At 46.4% G+C, this 19,029-nt stretch overlaps 1 long non-coding RNA gene across 6 annotated transcripts; it reads left to right on the top strand.

Annotated features, from left to right (window-relative positions):
- The first annotated feature begins 7,487 nt into the window (after positions 1–7,487).
- Positions 7,488–9,660, top strand: Gm32666. 6 transcript variants are annotated; one of them, XR_001780533.1, is made up of 5 exons: positions 7,488–7,764; positions 7,875–8,269; positions 8,371–8,463; positions 8,548–8,664; positions 9,316–9,660. It is a non-coding gene; the product is annotated as a predicted gene, 32666 (long non-coding RNA). The 6 variants fall into 6 exon arrangements; XR_872887.1 differs by having other exon boundaries at positions 7,498–8,269; XR_872888.1 differs by having other exon boundaries at positions 7,498–8,235.
- Positions 9,661–19,029: the final 9,369 nt, after the last annotated feature.

The following is a 19,029-nucleotide window of genomic DNA, read 5'->3' on the forward strand; positions in this document are numbered from 1 at the left end:
GGACACTCTCAAGGCCACGCAGGATGTTCACATTCTATAGCTCATGACCACATCCTCATAGGTCATTTGTGGATTGGATCATGTTCTTGCTAAGACACAAAGCTTTTAAGATATTAAAAAGTAGTGCATGTCCATAGCACAGATATCATCCGACATTTAGAAGTGCATTGGAGGAAGTTTCACCTGTAAGAACCCTAGTAGAATTAATACGGCAGTGGGTAATGGTTTAGGTCAGCTTTCATTACTATAATGAAACACCCAAGGAGGGATAAGTTTACAAAGAAAAGAGATTGGTTTTGGCTCACTCTTCCGGGTGTACAAGGTCTGGTGTTCACATTTAAGAATGGCTTCCTTGAAGGGACAGTTCTGACTTGTGTGGCTCACCAAGGTCAAGTCAGGGACAGTGTGTTTCCTTGTGTATTTCTGCTTTTGTTTCATCTTATAGGACCACCAGGCTTTAACTTAGGGGGCACCCACCAAATGAACTTATCTAACCTTATCACCTCCTATGGCCTTACCTGTAAACACCATGGTGAGACCTGGCTTCCATTCTCTTGATACTTGACATGGAGATTAGCTTGAGGACCACATTTAACCATATCCAAACTGTAGCCATGCCCTGGCAGGTAGGAAGGAAGGTAGGTAGGTAGGTAGGTAGGTAGGTGTGTAAATCTAAGTTAATTCCCTTTCCAGGCAGCAGACAAATTGATGGGTTCAGCAACTCTGGTCTGCTACTCCTGAAGCCATGGCTTGACAGGCCAACATTTATAACCTGTGGGTCGTGACCCAATTTTCATGAGGGTTGCCTAAGGCCATCTGCATATCAGATATTTACATTACAATTCCTAACAGTAGCAGAATTATAATTATAAAGTAGCAACAAAAATCATTGTAGGGCTGGGGTTCACCATGAGGAACATTAAGGAGCATTAGGAATGTTGAGAATTACTGATCTACAGGAAGTCATCTGTGCCAGCCTCTCCCACAGAGGCTCACTCCATGATTCCCAGCCTCTGGGAGCAAGGAGAATAGCAAAACTACCTACTTTCTCCTGGGGCACCCCCCGCCCCACCCCCACCGCCACATACACAGAATATGTGGTGGTGGGCAACCCTGGGGCTTTCAGAAAGCTATGTGTCTACCGCACAGACTCGGTTAAATGCTCGTTGGAAGCCTGCTCAGAACTCCAGGCTATTGCTCTAGGCATCCACATGTGTGTGATTTGCTTCCCCAGGTAAGTTCAACTCCCTCTTCACTTCAATGCCCCAGAAGGAGCGGAACTTGCCCTTTGTCACCTCCAAGACATTCCCAAGGGTCTTGTTTTGAATGTTGTCCCACTTTGGAGGACAGAGGAACTTCTGGTTCCTTTTGATGGTGGTGATGCACACGCACGTGTGTGCGTGTGTGCTCATGTGTGCATGTGTGTACAGAGGCTGCTTCCTCCTGTCGCCCCTCTGCATTTCAACTCTTTTCGCTCGCTCTGAACTTCTGTTAACTTCTGCCAGGGGGCATGCTGTTTCTAGTCTGTTGGTTTCCCAAGGTCATCCTTTGAGACTGGCTGACTGCTGGGTGTATTTGTAGTAAGCACTGGCTTGCTCAGCTCACTCAAGAGGGAAGCTGGGCCTCCCGGACCCGGAAGCTGCAGCTCGAGGCATGGTGTAGCCTGTAGACTGTTTGGTTGCTATGAATTCCTAGGAGAGGATGGAAGCAGATGTGTCATTCCTGGTCCCCATTTCTTTCCTCCTCCCTGCCCTGTGGTACGTGTGCAAGGATGTGGCAATACCTGGTGGAGTTGGTGGAGGGAGAATCAGTGGGTTGCAGCCTGGAGGGAGAGGTTATCCTAGGATGAAATATCAAACCGTATCATATCGATTTTCCCTCTGGGGGAGGGCCGGATATCACATCCTTCCATTTCCCTCTAGTGCCTGTCCGCCATCGATGGGGAAGCATTAACGGGGAATAATCAATGATGCTCTGTCCTGAAAATAAAAGGCTTGTCATGTCTCTCCACTTGGTGGAATGGATGTGGGACAGGGGGTCATGTGGCCACTTCCATCTGTCTCCTGACAGGCACCAACTCAGACGTGCTTCCCATCCAGAGGCCTGTAGCCCATGGCCAGGGGACCACAGGCTCTCCATGGGCATCAGGACCAGTTTCTTTGAACTCTGTCAGCAACTCAGCTACCTCACAAACTTGGCAGGCTTTTGTCAATATTAACCTGGGATTTTCATCATGAGCTGGTATCCCCTCATGTGCTGGGTGCTGGGTTCTGGGTCTTGGGTGCTAGGCTGGCCATTGGTACAAGGCCTTGCTTCAAGGCAATACTTCCTCTGGCCTCTCAGATTCAATTCCTGCTTGGCTCCTCGCTTCTCATTCTCCCACTTACAAGGCCGGTGAAGTCCTTTTAGACTGAATTCTCATGCTTCTGTTCTAGAATGCCAGGGCTCTTCTTTCAACTCCTGGAGTAGCCTCTCTGCCCTGCCCTGTCCCCAGCCCTTCAGCCCAGAGGTATTCGGGAGGCAGTCCTCACATTTTCCCTGTGTTCACGGGGCTGAAGGCTTTCAGAAGATATTCATTGAACTTGTTTGATGGGAGTTCTAGTTTAGAGTCCCTTTGCTTTTCCTTGAGTGCCTATGTCCTTCTGGAGAACTGGGGAAGGGGGGTCCTCTATGGAAACTTGCAAGGGTCAAAAAGCCCAGAAAGCCACAACACTCATGAATCCCCTCCCCAGGGTATAAGAGCGGTAGATGACTGCAGAGAGGAGACTGCCAGAGCTGCCTGGGTGTCAGCTTTTGTGAGTCCTCCCGCGTGCTGGGGTGTACCTTTATGAGAGTCCTTCTCTACCCTCCTGTAAGCATCCCCAGTAAACTCACTGTTCGGCTCAGCTAAGCTTGGGTGGAACCCTTCTTTGGTCTGCTGCTGGTGCCATGGAATGAGCAGGCGCTCACATCTCCAGGGAGACATCATACATTTATTATTGGGGGTGGGCGGTGGGGGTGGTATGCAACAGGGGAAATGAACCCAGGCTGTTGAGCGCTCTAGGCAAATGCTCTACCATTAAGCCACATCCTAAACTACTCCTCCTCCTCCTCTTCTTCCTCCTCTTCTCTCTCTCTCTCTCTCTCTTTCTCTCTCTCAACAGAGTAAGTCTAAGGTGGCCAAGGTTGGCCCCCAACTTGACACGTAGCTGAAGATGGCCTTGATAATTCTCCTGCCTCTACCTCCTGAGTGCTGAGATTACAGGTGTGTGCTACCATGCCCAGTTTTATGCAGTTCCAGAGATAGAACCCAGGGTCTTAATGCATGTTAGATAAATTCTATCACCTGAGCCACATGTTCCCTACTTTATATTCTTTGTGTAGTTTAGCTTGGCCTTGAACTTGTGGCAAGCCTTGTGTCGCAGTCTCTGTATTTTTGATGCATGCTCTATCTGAAGTAATACTTTCCCGTCTTATACCTACATGGTTGGCCTCGTTTGGACCTACCCAAAGAACCACGTGTCTCCTGTCAGCACACATTCTCAGGTTAGGTTTGTTATGTTGCCTTCTGTTAAAGTCAGGTTCCATGCCTGAGAGATCCACTTTCCTTCACAGCTCTGGCTAATCTGTAAGCAGGCCTTTGCTCTCCTGACAAGCACGAGAGGGTGTGACTCAGCAGAGCCAGATGTCAGCTTCCTAACTGAACAGAGTACAGGAGTATAGCGACATCGGACACACAGAAGATCTGCATTTCTCCTCTGGTTAAGGGGCCAGAGCCTGGCTGGCCAAGTCAAGACCCTGCAGAGAGCAGTAATGAGAAACCAGAGTGCACCACAGAGGGAGGAGAGCCGCTCCTTCTGTGAGTTCACAAGGTCTTCCTCCTCTGTGGGGGTGGAAGCATCCTGAGTCTCCCTGCCATGTTCCACCCCTCCCGTCATTCACACTACCCAAATTAGTGTGTGGGGTGAAGGGTTATTTTCCTCTCTGAAGTCCCTCCAGAAACACAGCTTCTCCCGAGCAGCCAGCCCTCCACCTGGATCCCTGCAAAAGAACTGTAAGGGGATGCTACGTTCCCTCAACTATATTTAAAAACAAAACAAAACAAAACAAAACAAAAAAGACGATGTTCCTCCACTCTTACTCGTGAGCTCTAGACGCAGTGTCTCCGTCTTCAGGAGCAAGGGGCAAACACGGATTCCAAGCTCCGCCTCCCTACTTCCGCGACTCCTCCTAGGGTCCTGAGCTCTTCTGGTCAAGTGAGCCCCACCAATCCATATGCAGCCCTTTCTTCCTGCTAGCCTGTGAGTTCTTCAAGATTTTCTCAGGAAGGTCTTCTGTTGCTCTTAAATGCCCGAGGGATTACAGTTGCTTGCACACAGCAACACGAAAGGCAGGTTCAATTGCAGCCAGGCTCTGAGCCCCTGCTTGGACTCCCAGCGCTAGCGCCACGGATCTGACTTGCCATGCTTCCTTGTTGGCTCTAAAGCTCCCCCTGTCTGTCAAGATGCAGCTCAGCCTCCAGCCTAGCAGGGCAACTTTGATGAGATATATATATATATATATATATACCATGCCCATATTTGTGTGTCATATTGGAGAAGCCAACGATTATGGAAAAGATAATGCCAATCTAATTATGTGTGGTGGTGGTGGTGGTGGTGGTGGTGGTGGTGGTGGTGGTGGTGGTGGTGGTGGTGTGTGTAAACCCAGGAGTTACTCAGTGGTCACCACTGTGCTATTTGATGTTCAGAGCTTACTTAGGATCTAAGAACTTGGGTTGTAGGTCACTTACGAGCTCCTGCTTGTAGATTGAGCCATCAGTGTAAGTCGGATGAGTCCACTTGAACCTCAGCATCTTCAGCTGTAAGATGGACACAGTGGTTATGCTGTTTCCATTGACCATAACTTCAAGCTTGGCCGTGGATATTACTACCTACATCATAGTTATTCTCACATTTGTCCCTGTTAACAAGAATGTGTGATTAATTAGTGGAATGTATACAAAAACCACCTCTGTGTGTGTCTGTCTGTCTGTCTCTCTCTCTCTGTCTCTCTCCCTGTGTGTGTGTGTGTCTGTCTGTCTGTCTCTCTCTCTCTCTGTCTCTCTCCCTGTGTGTGTGTGTGTGTGTGTCTGTCTGTCTCTCTCTCTCTCTCTGTGTGTCTGTCTGTCTGTCTGTCTGTCTCTCTCTCTGTGTGTGTGTGTGTGTGTGTGTGTGTGTGTGTGTGTGTGTGTGTTGTATTAAAATCCCCAGCTCTCATCTTCTGGCACCTGCCGTTCTGGTTGCTCGATTGGCAATCCCATTTGCAAGGGTTATCAGCATCCTGGGAAGTCATTCATCCGGGTAAGTGGCTTTAATTCATTACATAGTTGGAGAAAGGGGCACTTTCTATAATCTCTAAACTCTGAGCTCTACTTCTTCCTTATCAATGTCTTTGTTACCCATTCCATGGTAAAAGATTGTATTTGACAGTAAAGATGGGAGAAAGTAGGGGTATAGAGGTGCTGCCTCCTTTCTGATAAAAAATCATGACCGCCTTAAAAAGCGGCCTGCATCACTGTGGTTGCTTTTGTTTTGTTTTGTTTGTTTGTTTGTTCATTTGTTTTTGTTTTTCCTATTTGCCCTCACTTTAACTTTAGAAATCAACTTTGATGACTTTTTTGATGTCTCCACTCACTCTTCACCCTCTGACACCCTTACAGCAAATGTCGTACATTCGCTGCTAAAACTGGTGGTGGCAGTGAAATTCCTGTTAGCATGAAAAATGCCTGGGATAATCAACTTATATAGAGAAAAGCTATCAGGGCATGGTGGCCATACCTGTGATTCCCAGAGTGTAGGGAGACGAGAGGATCAAAACCTCAAGGTCCCCCTCAGAAGAACATCCTGGGCTCATTACATGAGATCCTGTTCAAACAAACAAAAATAGTGGTATGAGAATGGGGAGGGGATAGAACAGAGGAGAGTAGACCCCACCTCCTAGGGCTCTGTCACCTCATAGCATTGCCCCAGGCCAGGGACTACGCCTTTACCCCAACAACACTTAGCCTCCCAGGCTAAGGCCTATTGTAGACACAGGCTGTCTGCCATCAGGAAGTTCTGTTCTGCAGCACCCGGAGCTGGCCTCTGAGCCCCATGCTGTGGTGCTGGCCCCAGGTTCGGTGGACCCAGCTTCCTCCTAATCCTCATTTCACCCGGCTTGATCAAGCATTGTCTGCAGCGTATTTTCTCTCTTTTCCTGTTTGGCTCCGTTTCTAGTTCCACAGTGAGCTGTGAGCTTTCAAGAGGCTCCGGGTTCTGACGGCTTGGATCTGGCCCATTCTTCAGAAGTTCTTTTTTTTTTTTTTTGGTTTTTTCGAGACAGGGTTTCTCTGTATAGCGCTGGCTGGCCTGGAACTCACTTTGTAGACCAGGCTGGCCTCGAACTCAGAAATCCGCCTGCCTCTGCCTCCCGAGTGCTGGGATTAAAGGCGTGCGCTGCCACGCCCAGCAGAGGCGTGCTCGTTGATAAATCCTTTCTGGCATGACTCCCATCATGCAGCGCTGCTGCCCTGAGCTAAGTTTCTAAATATCAACACAAAAAAGATTAAGATATCAGTAACAAAGTCAATCATGCATATTAGTGTATTGTAGACTACTTTTAAAAAAAAATCAGAGCCGGGCAGTGGTGGCACAAGCCTGTAATCCCAGCACTTGGGAGGCAAAGGCAGGAGAATTTCTGAGTTCGAGGCCAGCCTGGTCTACAAAGTGAGTTCCAGGATAGCCAGGGTTACATAGAGAAACCCTGTCTCAAAAAAAAAAAAAAAAAACTTCTTATTGGGCATCTTGATACAACCCCCACCCCCCCTGGATCCTTTTTTCTGTTTTAAAAGTCTGTATTTGAGGACTGGGCACAGTAGTGCATACCTTTAATCCCAGCACTCTGGGAGGAAGGCACAGGTGAGTTTCCGTGACTTTGATGGCCTTCTCAGCCACATAGCAAGTTCCAAGACAGCCAGAGATAAGTAGAGAGACCCTGTCCCAAAAATAAAATAATAAATAAATAATAATAAAAAAACAGAAGGAAATCTACTTTTGAACCGTAACTATTCTGTATATTAAATATTTTGTATTGACATTTTATAAAGCTTTCTATCATGTTAGTATAAAATTGTAACATTTATTAATATATATAAATTATGAAAATAATGAGTTTCATTATGTCACTTTCATACGTGTCCATACTCTATTTTAATTCTGTTCGCCTTGTTACCATCTCTTGTCTCCTACTGATACTGTTTCTCTTCCCTACTAACTCACCTCTACTTTCACATCATTTTTGTCTGCCTCCCCTCACCCCGAGACAGAATCTCACTATGAAGCTCTAGCTGTTCTGGAGATCACGATGTAGACCAGGCTGGCCTTGAACTCACCAAGATCTGCCTGCCTCTGCTTCCCAAGTGCTTGGATTAAATGCATGTATACCAGGCTGCTTATTGTTATTATTATTATTATTATTATTATTATTATTATTATTATTAACAACAACCCAACAAGTTTTAGTAGGTTTGTGTACAGGATCATGGATAAGTGTTTATTTATAGGGTCATACCTTACCAGTGGCTATACCACTGAAGTGTTCTCTCCCATCAGCCATCAGTGCATATAAATTGTCACGGAAGGGTGGATCCGAGGAGGGCCTCCCTACTCCCTGCCAGGACGTTGATGGACTCCATCTTCTGCAGACACGAATGTCTGTCACGCCAGAGCTCAGGATGTGCATCCCGGCGGCTCCCCCATTTCTCAGGTTCCGTTCTGCCCCTTCTTCTGCAGTGTTCCCTGTGTGTGTGTGTGTGGGGGGGGGGTGCTCTCGACATCTTGTTCCTCGCTAAAGCATTCATCGGTGTCTTTTCTCAGTGCACTGACCAGTGTCTCTGGAATAATCACTGCAAGAAGGAAGCCTCTCTCACCAAAGCTGACAACAATACTAACCTGAGGCAGAAACACAGTTGCTGAGTAGGCAGTTTGATGGGCACATCATGTCCCTTAGCAAAACCGCAGCAGACATTTCCGTACCAGAACCTGTGGCGGGTTTAGCGAGACAATGAAGGGATACGTTCTGCCAACGACATTCAGTTGTTTGGAAAGGGCTCTTTGGTTGAGCCTTGGATGAGACCACAGCCCCAGTCAACATCTGGCGTGCAGCCCCAGGAGTGCCTGAGGCTGCTAAATCAGCCAAGCCAACAGCAGCCACCTGACCTGGAGATATTAGAGATAAGTGCGTGCTGTCTACCGCTGCCCCGTTTGAAGTGGTTTGTAGCACTCACTAAAACATGTTGGATTGATTACACAAACAAACAAGAGGCTGGTTAAGTACTGGTTAAGCACACTGCTTTTTTTTTTTTTTTTTTAGCCGACTGAGTATTCTAGCCACTGACTAGAAGGTTAAACTCCATCACCACATTGCCTTGTGGTCTAGTGACCTACATCACCACTGACTGGTGTGGTAAGCTCCCTTCCTGCCTGGCTGACAGTGACACACCCAACACTTGCTTCTCCATGTTTTCTTCACTAACCATCTCCTCTTCAGGTGTCTCTGTGGACCCGTGGGTGAAGTCCTAGAGAAGCATGCACCAGCCTGAGAAGTGCACCTATCTGTTCAATAGACCTGAGAGTCATTTTTCTGACACTGGGCAACACTGGGCAGGTGAGATTGGGTATCGGCACCTTGTCCCCGCTGGGGACATTTCTGCCTTTGGCATGCTGTCCCTGCTTCTCTGCACACAGTGTCCCCAAGTCTGATTTCTGAATGACTATAAATTGCTCCCAGGAAGCTTTTGAAGTCAAGCACCTATTTTTGAGCTGACCCTCTGTGGTCACCTCATGATGGAGAACCCAGGGCAGCTTCTTTTCTCTTCCACACGCAGGGCGGTTCTCTTGGTTTTTATGATCCAGGCTCCCATAGATAGACCTGTTCTATTTTTAGCTCTTCCTCTGCCACCTCCCGTACTCCAGTCTGCATGTTTGAAAACAGTGGTTAGAATATACCATTTAGTTTGTTTTTCTTCTATGAAGAGGAAGGAAAGAGTAGTGTAGCATTGTGGCTGAATAGTGAAGGGTTCCTCACAGCTGTTCAAGGATGTATGGTTTTAAGCCGGGCGTGGTGGCGCACGCCTTTAATCCCAGCACTCAGGAGGCAGAGGCAGGTGGATTTCTGAGTTCGAGGCCAGCCTGGTCTACAAAGTGAGTTCCAGGACAGCCAGGGCTATAGAGAAACCCTGTCTCGGAAAAAAAAAAAAAAAAGGATGTATGGTTTTTTGGTTTTGTTTGTTTGTTTGTTTGTTTGTTTTTCCTGCAGTGAAGAGAGTCAGATTCCCATCACGCTCCGGGACATGTTCCATGAAGCCCCCTCATCTGTCATGTTCTCAGAGGTCAGTGAAACAGAAGAATCAGAAATGCTGATTGGTCAGAGTGATGGACTCAGAAATGACTGGTCAAGGTTGTCACTGCAGTCCTGACAGAACTTCTGTAGACCATTCCTTGAAGGTGCTGCTGGCCGAAGGATCACCCTGCTCCCAGCAGCCTTGCTCTGGGGCTGGTCACTCGTTCCTTTCCAGTCAGACTGCTGCTCCACACTAGGTAGACTGAGCCAAACATGAATGTTGTTGGGATTTACAAATAAACTTGAACCTTTCAAATTTTTGCCAGCTCCGGGATCCTACCTTTTACATCTTGAGTCTTCTTGAGTCTGATATCCAGAGCTACTGACTTCCTGAACTTGAGTGTCAATCAGACATCACGTGTACCCAGCTTTCCAATGTACTCTCAGTGTCACCCCCTCTTCCTTTGCCCAAATGCAGCGGTTCTCAACCTCCCCAGTTCTGCGACCTTTTAATACAGTCCTTCCTGCTGTGGTGACCCCCAGTTATAAAATTATTTTCGTTGCTACTTTATAACTGCAATTTTGCTACACATTGATTTCATTCCCAGAACCATGTTTGCTGTCTTATTAACACTAAGAGTGTTTGAAGAGTAAAGAGGGCAAGAACACGGGACTGCGGGTCTCTGTTTGTTTTGTTTGTCTGTCTGTATATCTGTTTGTCTGTTTGTCTGTCTGTTTATCTATCCAGTTTTGTTTTGGGCCTGGAACTTACTGTGCAGACAAGAGTGATCTCAAACTCACAGAGATCTGCCTGCTTTGTGTCTCTAGTGCTAGGATTGAAGGTGTGTGCCTATATGATTTCTGTCAGGACATAAATTATCCAGTAGTGTTGCTGCCTGCTCCTGGGCTCATGGTATGTGAACTCTTGTATTTGATGGTCTAGAGTAGATTGAGTGGGCTTTGTTGCTAAATGTCCTAAGTAGCTCAGAAGCCCTGCGATAGAATGGTTTGCTTAGGTTACCCTCACACTCATGCGGTTCGTGTATCCTGTTGCAATCCGGAGCAGGGTGACTGGGTTTTGTTGAAGGAAAAGCATACTTACAACAAATACATAGGGTTCTAGTTCTAGCTCGATGAATGCTCACAAATTATGAGCCTTACACAACTTATGTAAGCAGTGCCCAGATCAGGAAACAGAACACTTGACTAAGCTGCAGCTCAGTGGAAGGTTTGCCTAGCTCGACCCAGCCCTAGGTTGGTCAGATCCCTCGTGGGGAGAGGGATAAAAAAGGGGAAGGGGAAGGGGTAGAAAGGTTGGGGAGGAGAGGCGGTGGAGGAGGAAAAAAATCTCACCACTTAGGGATTTGGGGAGACTGAGGCAGAAAGCTCATACCTCACCAAGGCTCTGTATGAAAAGACATTTTTTGACCTCCATGTTTTAATCACAACTCCCTGTCATATTATTCTGCTTCTAAGAACATGCATGCATTTTGGCCTGGCTCTATTGCTCGTCATTACAGCTGTAGGGGTTACCCAGTTTGTTGTGTGTGTCAGCAATGTGCTCACGTTGTGGACTGGGAACATTGCGTTGTATCTACCATACTTGTTATCAGTAGTCTATTGCCAGCCTGTTCCAGTTCAGAGCTATTACAGATCGTATTGCTGTGAATAAGCACACATTCTCTTGGTAAGTGTGTTTACACACTTTGGGATGACTTGATGGGCTACACAGTAGGCTGATATTCATGTTCAGCATCTATATTTCCAAATGAATTTTCAGATCCTTTTTACTTCTCTTCGTGTCCTTACACACTCACTCAAAGAACTTACTTCACACAAAGTATATATATATACATATATATATATTCATAACACCTTGTATGCATACATGTATAACTGCATTAAACACATACACATGGGTGTGCATATACAAATGTGTACATAGATTCATGTGTATAAAGTATATTTGACCTATAACATAAAATATATAGCATAATAGAGTGTCAAACGATCTGAGATACTTGAATGGCCAAGGATAGCCATTCCCGTCTTAGATGCTGTTCACCAATGGATTCATCTTCAGGACTATTTCCGTTGTCTTTGGCTTGCATTCTGGAAGTTGCTATCATTCACTTAGTTCGTATAGTTATTTGACAAACTGTAAGTAGACAGAACAAAGAGGCTCTTCTGCCACAGCACTGTACTTAGGAGAAGATGTTCCACATGTTCTATTTAGAGCAGAGAATGAAATCTTCAGCGGGAGCATCGTCTAGTAAAAACTGCCAGGCCAAGGTCTCAGATGCAGTATTGATTTTTTTAGAATTATTTTTGTTTTCAACAAACCACCTTTTCCTGCACGCTTTTCCCTCATTCAGCCCCTGGAAACAACTTGGGCTGCGGTGTGATGTTAACACCGCTCTTCTATGAGCTGTCTCACAAAACCAGGATCAATCTTTAGAATTTCTATAAAAGAAAACATTATGGTGTGGGGGATCTTTTTTTTATCACAGTAGGACGCAAAAATATATATTATTTGATATGTTCTCGATTGGCCTCATGGGAAAAATCTATTGCTATTCATAAATATATAATTTCCCACAAGTGATAGATCTTTGATATTAAATCACTAATACCCAAGACCCCCAAGCTCTTGGACAGGCCCAGGACCATGACTTCAGCCAACCTGTCACCAGCTTCTTTTTCCTTTTCCTTTTTAAAAGACAGGCTTACCACACAGTCCAGGATGCCCTTAGACTCACTGTGTGCTGTAGGCTGACCTTGAACTTGTGATCTTCTTGTCTCTGTCTTCCTGGCATTGGGATTACATCCCTGGATCACAGATTCAGCTCTGTCACCTGTTTCTAATGGGAAAAAAATTAACTAGTGTTCGTGATCTCGGGTCTTGGGGAAATTTCCTGAGTTGGGGAGGATGAGTCCGTGAATGTGTCTCTCATCATAAAGGGTGTAGATGGCTGCCATTTAAATGCCAAAAATACAGTCCTTTAATTCAAGCACGCAGGAAAATGGAACGCCAAGTAGAAATGCAAAGCTGGGTCAGAAAACTCTACAGGAGTCATAACAAAATAAATGCATTTGAAGCCCAAATACCAGGAAATGCTGATTTAGAAGAGGAGTGAGTCTCGTGCATGGCCTCTTGGAGTGAACCATTTTAACCCTGAGACTGATGGAGCATCTTCTTCTAAAGGGATGGAACTCTGACTGTGTGCAAGTGCGCTTAGTGGGTGCTCTGCTGTGACCAAGAACTGCACAGGTACAGGCTTAGCAGAGCCAGCTTAGACACATTTCTAGTGAATGCTGGGAGTTTGGTCATGGATGCTTATGATGAGTATGGAATTCTCCAGTCCTTAAGGTCCTCCTAGGACAGTAGTTCTCAAACGTCCTAGTGCTTCAGCTCTTTAATTCAATTCCTCATGTTGTGGTGATCCCAACTATAGAATTATTTCTACTGCTACTTCATAACTGTAATTTTGCTACTGTTATGAATCCTAATGTCCATACATGATATGAAGATTATCTGATATGTAACCCTTGTGAAAGGGTTGTTCAACCCCAAAGGGGTTAAGACCTATAGGATGAGAACCATTGCCCTAGGAAGTCACTAGTACAAACTCCTTAATAATAAAGGAAGAGAGGGAAGAAAGCCTTTGTAATTTCCCTCTTCTTTGCTCTTCTGAACCAAGAAATGATGCATGTTATTTCTTGCCCAACAGGGGACCCCGCTCAGCTCATCAGTGAGATAAGGCAAGCTCTTCCACTGAGTGAAATAGGAGTAGAGGTGTGTACTAGATAGTTTCACGTCAATTTGATGAGAGACAGAGTTGTCTGAGATGAGGGAGCCTCAATTAAGACCAGGCCTCCCTAAGATTGGGCTGTAGGCAAGCCTGTAGGGCAACTTCTTAATTAGTGATTGCTGGGGAGGAACCCTGCTCATTGGGGATGATGCCACCCCTGGGCTGATAGTCTTGGATTCTATAAGAAAGCAGGCTGAACAAGCCATGGAGAGCAAGTCAGTAAGCAACACTCCTCCATCGCCTCTACATCAGCTCCTGCTTCTAGATTCCTGCCCTGATTGAGTTCCTGTCCTGACTTCCTTCAATGATGAACTATCACATGGAAATGTAAGCCAAATAAACCCTTCCCTCCCTGACTTGCTTTTGGTCATGGTGTTCATCACATAGCAACCCTAAGATAGAAGTTGGTAGGTACCTGGAATGTGGAGTATTGCTGTGACAGACCTGACTGTTTCGGGGGAAGTGTTGTGGAAGGACTTCAAAACTTTGGGCTAGAAAAGCCATTGAGGGTTCAAACCTTGGTGAGCTATTCTGTGGGAGCTTGGAAGTGCAGATGGTAGAGACCTAGCTTGTGAAGTTCCAGAGAGAATTTAAGAGTCATTTAAAGACTGTTGGGTAGTTTGAATTAAGAACCCGTGATTCTGGTGTGCTGGGGATGAAGAGTCAGGCCACGATTAACAAGATATCCGTACCACGGGAGTGGAAGTTCCAGCTTGCTGGGGCAGTTGATGCTGGAACTGAGAAATTTGCAGTGATTAAAACGAAACCCGCATCACCGTAGTGAAATCTTCTGGGAGGCGTTTCCTCAGATTCAACAGATAAGAACTGTGTTCCAGAGGTGGCCAAGGTTGTACCTTGTGCTGGCAACAGGACTTGGTGATGTGTAAGCATCACCCAGGTGGTACTGGTTTTGAAGGCATGACGGGGGGTGGGGGTGTCATGGAGAGCTGCCGAGGCTTGGCACTGGGAGAGGCCAGGAGAGGTCATTGGTGAAAGTGTAGCCCAGTTGCAGCAGAGACTCGAGCATTTTGGAGATGCCAGTACCATGGGATGACCACCAAGAACAGCATGAGGGGTGGAGTGGGAGCCAGAGCCTAGAAGACAAGCTGTGTGTGCTGCAGAGAGTAGAAGCAGAGAAGTGACCCAAGCCTTTTGGAAGAGCCCAGAAAATCGTGAGTCAATCCCAGATACTGGACACTGTGTGTTTTATACTGTTGGAGTTTGGTTTTGCTTTGAGTTGGCTGTGACTCTGCCCTGGTTCTCCCCTCTTGAAGTAAGAATGTATTTAACTTATTTTTTACTTTATAGGAGCCCACAGTTGAGAGACATTAGATTATAAAAGACTTTGGATTTTAAGAGACTAGATATTTTGAAGAGACTGAATTTTTAAGGATTTAAAATTTTAAAGGTTGTGGGCCTTTTTAAGTGTGTAACCTGTTGCGATGTCTCTATTAATGTGTGATCTTAAGAATGAACAAGAAAGAAAAGATTGTAGATTAACAGTGATTATCTGTGTGTCAAGTTGACAAAGGGTCAGGTGTGCTGCCGGGTTTTATGTTAAGCTGACACAAGCGATAGTAACCCTAAGACAAGATCTATTTGTGCAGGTTTAAATCTTCTTGCAGGACTTGGGATGTATAGGATGAGTTTGTGGAGCACAAATTGGCCACAGACTAAAATGCTAACCATAGGTGTATCCAGCATGGCATACTTGTAGATGAGTACATTTGGTTAAGACTAGACTAGGGTGATCAATTGCTATGCCTGACATGGTAGTGATGATGGTGGGCCTTAGAGGTGGCCTGCGTTGGGAGAGGCCAGGTGAGTTCATTGTATATTTCTAGCCTTTCTTCCTCTACAGCAAGACTTCTGTTCACCTCGTGTGGCTTATATGCACAGTTTGCAGATGATCGCCTGAAGAAGAAAGTAACAGCCGGGCGATGGTGGCGCACGCCTTTAGTCCCAGCACTCAGGAGGCAGAGGCAGGTGTATCTATGAGTTTGAGTCCAGCCTGGTCTACAGGACAAAGAAAAAGAAAAGAAAAGAAGAAGGAGGAAGAGGAAGAGGAGGAGGAGAAGATGTACCCCCCCCCCAAAAAAAAACCCAAAACAGATCCATCGATGCCACTCAAAGGAGCCTAGTCTGGAGACATCGACTGGAACAACCATAATCACTATTCACAAGAGCCATGGGACCAGCCTGCTGCCCACTGATGGTGTGGACAGAGAAAGCGAAGCGTATTAATACAGCGGAGTTTCCTTTAGCCACGAAAGAGAGCAAAGTCGTGTTATTTTCGGGGAAAACAGACGGGACTGGAGATCCTCGTGATAAGGAAAACAAGCCAGACCTAGAGAATCGAGCATCCCTCTTTCCCTCATGCATAACCTAGACTTTTTTTTTTTTTTTTTTTAATGTAAGTACACTGTAGCTGTTTGTTATCAGACACTCCAGAAGAGGGCATCAGATTTCGTTACGGATGGTTGTGAGCCACCATGTGGTTGCTGGGATTTGAACTCGGGACCTTCGGAAGAGCAGTCAGCGCTCTTAACCACTGAGCCATCTTGCCAGCCCATAATCTAGACTTTTAAATAGAAAAAAAAAAAAAAAAGATTTGAAAGTAGCAGGGGTACCTCGGCGAAGAGTGGGGAGCAGCAGGAAGGGGGTGGGGATGAGAGAGGGTGGAGAGGATGAGCCTGTGCCACACTCACTATGAAAAAGCGGTCATAAAACCCAGTACTTTGTATATTAATACATACTGGTAAAAAGAATGAATGGAAAAAAGTAATCAGTGAGCCAGGAGTTGATTTATAACTGAGTCAGTTTCTAGTCAGGTCACTCCACTCCAAATATATATTTCAAAGCTCTGCGTGATGCCCAGAGCCATAGAGAGAGGAGACAGCCTACAAAGCACAGATCTTGTCACTTGTGGATCTGGTGAGTGACTCCGTTTGAATTGCCTCTTGATGGTTTATTATCCTACAAGTCTTAAGTGTTTCCCACAGTGAAGGAGGTCTTCAGACACCCACGTGGCCACTTGCCTTTCACTTCCAGCCTCCTAACAGAGTCTGCATCAATCTCCACCGGGCCTCTCTTAGTCCTCATTTGCAAAGCGCTCCGCTAACCAGATTCCCAGTTGATTTTTTTTTTCAAGCGAGTGTTTCTCAGTTGGTGAAGGTTGCTTATAAAGACGGCTGTACATCCTGAGCGCCTGCCGGATATCAAAAGACAGAATTAGCCATGAGCTTCTCCCTCTGTACTCACCATGAAAATATTAAACAGGATGGAGGCGTGAGAAAGGTGTGGGAACAGACACCTTTGTAGCCGTGTTTATCCACCGGATCCTGTGGCTCTGTCTCCATTTTGCAGAATATTTTTACAAATGTGTTTACTGACAGTTTTAGAAAGTGAAGTGGACCTGTGGCTTCGTCTGTGTTATCTCCCAGTAGGGCTAGGATTGCTTGCCTAATGTGCTAACTAGGTGTCGTGACCCTGTCACACCTAGGAAGCAATACAGAGGGCCATCAGAACCCGAGGGAATGCCTGGAGCCTGGGCAGCTGTGTAAGTGGCTTGTGGACATACTGGGTTTGGTCTTGGAACAAAACTGAACCCACTTAGAGATCTTGCTTTATCACTGTGGTTGGCGGGCCTTTGTTCCTTCACTCTGAACTGCTAAACACTGAAGTGCTAAACACGACATTTTTTTTTTTTTTTGCACTCTGGTCTGTTGTGATGGCATGAAGTTGTCAGATGCCTCATCTTTGAACCCCTTATAAATGAGACTTTTGAACAGAGCCACTTTATAAACTGGTGGGGGAAGGGAGAAGGTGGATTTTGCTACAGTGTCTGCTCTCAGGTCTTCTCCCTCCCAGGTTCTCCGGAAACGGGATTAAACAGTACCCGAGTGAATGGGAAGGTCAGTGAGAAGAGCATGCTGCGAACTGGAGAGATGATCCAGAGACAGACAGTAAAGCCCGTTAGGTAGGGCTACTGTGATGATGGAGTCAAGCCATGGGAGGCTGGGGCAGAACTGCCCATCTGAGGCAGAGACGACGCTGGGACTCTGGGCCTTCAGCAAGCCATTCCCTCCTCCAAGTGCACCTCTCGAATGTGCAATAGTGAAGCTTTTCTTTTTTTTTTTTTAAGTCCAGGGAAAGGACATCAGTTAAGCCAGAAGCAGAAGGCAGGGACTTGAGAATATACAGAAGAGAGCAGGTAAGAGGCAGCCAAACAGGACTAGAGAGGAATGAGCCCTGGCTTCCTACAGCGTGGCAAGGCAGCCACTGCTTACAAACTCTAATATACTTACTGGAACACCACAAGCGTCCCCAGCACATACGTGTGATTAATACTAATGAGGGACGAGTGCTTATTACCCTGATGTGATCATCAAACGCTGAGTGCATGCATCAAAACACGCTACTGTCCCATAAATAATAAAGAGCAAATGACAACAAACAACGAAGCAAGATGACTGTGGTGGCACAGCCCTGAAGTTTTAGCACTGTCGAGGGGCAGAGGCAGGAGGACTGCTGTGAGTTTAAGGCCAGCCTACGTTACTAAGAACCTTTTTCCTGGAAGGACGATGCCTGTTTGATTCCCCTCTCGGAGCTTTTGGTCCTAGCTGAGCTGTTTCCTTTGGAAGGAAGGGTGGGGCCAAGGGTTGCCACCCTCACCCTCACCCTCACCCAGAATGTTCTCCATCCAGCTCCAGCCGTCTCCGTCGCTTCTGTAAAATGTTTCCATGGGAGGCCCTCATCTTTCCACTCTCCACAGATGGGTTTTCCTATGGCTTTCCTCAGAAGCCAAGGAAGATGCTGCTGCTCTGAACAATGAGCAGGAGGCTGATAACTTCAACACTGAGAGGAAAGTGTTCCACCCCGCGGAGACGTGGACTAGCTTACTCCATTTTGAGAAAATCCAGCAGATTTTCATTTAGTTTTGTTGCGTCCTAACAGAGCTGACAAGTGCCTGGCACATGTGTTTTGGGAGCCAAAAGGCACATCACACACATGACCCAATTACACACACCATCCAGGCTAACGGACGGGATGAGGACCTGCCCATCTCAGGCAGCATCCCTCATCCCTTAGTCGAAGACTCCAACAGTGACTTTTATACATTTTCCCTTTCCTTTTATCTATTTATGTGTAGCATGGAGGTGTGTACATGTATGTGTGTCTGCATGTGTGTAGACGTGCATGCAAGTGTGTGCACATGTATATGGTGGCCTTAGGTCTTCACCCACCACTTGCTGCATTATTATTTTTTGAAATAGGGTCTCTCCCCCCACCCTCCCCGACTCTGGAGATTGTTGAGTGGCTAGACTCGCTGGCCAGCAATCCCCAGGGATCCCCTTGCCTCCACCTCCTCAGCACTGGGATCGCAGCCATGTGCTGTCATACCAGGCTTTTACCTGGTCGCTGGAGATCTGAACTCAGGGCCCTCAGGCTTGCATGCTAAGCACTTTATCAGCTGAGCTATCCCTCCCGCCCTTCGTTTCCCTTTTTCTATTCATTCTAGAGGATGCATGGTTTGCAGAGAGGAGGAGGACCCAAGAAGCCCGTGAAGAAAATAAGGGGACATTCTACACTAGAATTCCTTATGCACATTTAGGAACTGAGGCCTCACCTCCTCCCTTGTCCTTTCTCCCAATGCTCAGTTCCTGTCCTGCTACCACAGCCCCAGCCCATTCCCCATTGGTCCGTTCGAAGTGGAGTCATGAATTAGAGGCTCCGTATGGTTAACTAGTTTTGACCTTGTTTGTTTAAGGGGCGTTTGTTGGCCCCTGCGCCCTTGCGTGTGCACGTGTATTTCTTTATTCTCTTTGCATGTTCCTCTAATTGATCTTGAAAAGAAGGGACAGTTAAAGAAGACGTT

Source organism: Mus musculus, chromosome 12 (assembly GCF_000001635.26).
Source record: "Mus musculus strain C57BL/6J chromosome 12, GRCm38.p6 C57BL/6J".
Classification (NCBI taxonomy): Eukaryota; Metazoa; Chordata; class Mammalia; order Rodentia; family Muridae; genus Mus; species Mus musculus.